This window comes from Halyomorpha halys, unplaced genomic scaffold (assembly GCF_000696795.3).
Source record: "Halyomorpha halys isolate HHAL.00 unplaced genomic scaffold, Hhal_1.1 Scaffold1466.1, whole genome shotgun sequence".
Taxonomy (NCBI): Eukaryota; Metazoa; Arthropoda; class Insecta; order Hemiptera; family Pentatomidae; genus Halyomorpha; species Halyomorpha halys.
Window position 1 is genome coordinate 137,170 of NW_027107365.1, and position 3,092 is coordinate 140,261.

General features: G+C 31.5%; 1 pseudogene; it reads right to left on the reverse strand.

Annotated features, from left to right (window-relative positions):
* Positions 1 to 1,273: 1,273 nt before the first annotated feature.
* LOC112211656 (U4 spliceosomal RNA) lies at positions 1,274 to 1,390 on the reverse strand (annotated as a pseudogene).
* Between the last annotated feature and the right edge of the window lie 1,702 nt (positions 1,391 to 3,092).

The window sequence follows — 3,092 nt, forward strand, 5'->3', positions numbered from 1 at the left end:
CCTAACCCATTAATCTTAATCTTTCATCCTTAAAAATCCCTGATAATCCTCCGAGGCGTCTGAAAAGAAAATGGCCACAGGACCTTCTAATTTAAATTAATGTTTGAAGTACCACCGATGGGTGGTTCCTTCCCAAGATTTTCAAGTGTATATGAAACATACAATATATTTACTTATTTTATTTATTAATTGTACATATGCAAATCACATTAAATAAATAAATAAATAAATTTTCTTCTTTCTATAACATTAATTTTCAAATTAAAATATTCAATTTCGTTATATAATTTTATATTTTTATTTCCTTAATTATGTATAGGTTTTATTTTACACTTCTTTCATCACTTTATTTTTATTAATTTTCAGTCTGTATAATTATTGACTTTAATTATTATGTTTATATTTTCTCATTTAATTTAAGATGGCCACGGGACCTTCTAATTTAGACTAATGCTTGAAATACCACCAATGGGTGGTTCCTTCCCAAGATTTTCAAGTGTATATGAAACATACAACATATTTACTTACTGTATTATTTTGTACAGTTGTAAATTACATTAAATAAATAAAACAAAAATTCCATTCGGATCATATAAAATCACCAACAACACAAGAAAAAGCTTTTTTAAAAAAAACATTTCATAAAAAAAAACGCTCTGAATTTTTTTTTCAGAAATATATATCTCGAAAACTATTCAACGTACAGATGTCTATTAGCACTCAAATTAAAGCTAGTTAAATGGGCTATAAAGTAGTTTATTACATTTATCTTCATAGGAATAGTATTTTTAATGAGATTTAATAAAATAAATTTATTTATTTAGTAGTTCGGACAACATTTTATGTGCAAAAGTTATATCATATGCGAATATCATAAAAAATAATGCCCCTACGAAGATAGGTGTCATTAATTACTTTATAGTAGTTAAATTACCTTTATTTTGATTGAGTGCTGGTAGACATATGTACGCTTTAAAGTACCTAAGATATATTTTTCAAAAATTAACGATTTTATCCGGAAAACTAGGAATTAACAATTTGTGAATTTATTTTGTCAAATATAATAAAAACAATTACTACTAATAAACTTTGTAATATAGTTAATAGTCCATTAAACTATCTTTAATTTAAGTGCTTTAATGGTTAAGTGGAATAGTTTTTGAGATATACATTTCTCAATATTTTTTTTTTTTTTTTTTTTTTATTTATTTATTTGTTTTTAATTGTTCTACTGCTTTGGCTATTTTATTTCTATTATTTTAACTTTTTATATTTATTGATAATTTCTTTTAATTTGCATTGCATTTGTGCAATAATTTTCGTTTTCAACTTGCAATAATCGCACCTCCGTAGACCTTCATTGGTTACGATATTGCCTCTGCACAAGGTTAATCTAACCTTAAATTAATACCTAACCTGGAAAGGGGAGATATGAGAGGGTGAAATTGATAAAATTGCGTAGATAGGGTTGAGAAGAAAAAAAATGGAAAGAGTGAATAAAGAAAATGTAATATAACTTTGTGCGAAAATAATGATAAAAAAATATATCAAAAACTAAAATAAAATTCTAAAAAATGCTATTTGAATAATATTGTATTTACTATAGAGTTCATTATTGTTTGAAAAAAGAAAAAAGTAGAAAAAAAAAATGTTTTGCACCTTTTTTAATTATGGTAATTATTTATATATCCAATCATGGATTGATAAGTATGCTGCGTGTTTTAGTAATCCGATATATTTGGACATCATTGTCGAATAAAACATTTCTTTCTAATTGTGCGAAATAACTGAAACTCAAGATATACAAGGCCATCATACGTCCAACGCTGCTACATGGTGCACCACTCATGCGACACCTCTACAAGACTACGCTCTCCAATCTTCAGAGTTTCCAGAACTCCCTCCTGAGTCGAATAGTCAGAGGAACTTCACTCCAGCGGGCCAGGAACAGGGTAATCAAATTCTTTGATGGGCTGAAAGCCTGTGCCAATCCACTGTTCCGTGAGATCGCCCCTCCACCAAGACCTGGGAGGTGGCAAAGCATTGTCCCCTTGGTCGACGTCCTCGCCTTGGGAGGGTTCTGGGTCTGCAGCCTGAAGTCATCACTTCAACACCACCAACAGGAATAGCCCCACCCTATTCCTAGTGAGCATCCAGGCAAACATATGCCATCATTGTTGACACTGCCTTCAGCGGACCCGACAACCATTCTTATAATGCCATCCTGGCAAAACAAGAAAATGAAATAGCCAGTATATGTACATATCATTTTCCTATTGTATATATTTGTAAATGCTTATTTCTTTGTTTCAGGAGGTAAGAAAAAAAAATAACTATAACATGGATAACAGTATTTTACTGGAATCGGAGTATATAGGTGTTTTAGTAACCTATATACTCCGATTCCAGTAAAATACTGTTATCCATGTTATAGTTATTTTTTTTTTCTTACCTCCTGAAACAAAGAAATAAGCATTTACAAATATATACATTACGTCTACGTTTACGGTCATCATCTCGCTATTATAAAATATTATAAAAACGAAAAACGGAACTTAAAGATAATTTAAAGGTTAGATTGATTTCGAGTGTGAGCAAAAGTATTAATGTTCACTGATGACACACTCATTCCATCAAAGAGTCAAAACACGCAATTTGTGGATTTCATTCGAGCTAAGAAGACCTCAACAATTTGATGTTATCTGTATAGAGAATTACATCCTCACGAAGAGGTACTTCGAGAAAACAAAGAAGTTCTGCAAGGATGAACTCCGAATCAGGCGATGATCCTACTTCATTGGAAGATAAGAATCAGGAGACCGATTTGCCTAACGTATGATAACGATGTAATGGAAAATGGAAAACAGGATGGGCTAGACCTTGGGAACCGGAACTGCGGCCACAACTGAACATCTCTTAGCTCTTGGGGAGTCTTCCTTTACCAGTAGCCACTAAAAAAATCAAATCAAAGATATTGTAATTCCACTTATCTATATAACAGGGATGGTCAACAAGTAGATCGCAAGGCCAATTTGGGTTGATCGTCAATCGCTCGCAATGTCCTGGGTGGAATTCCGTGTAGCATGGACTTT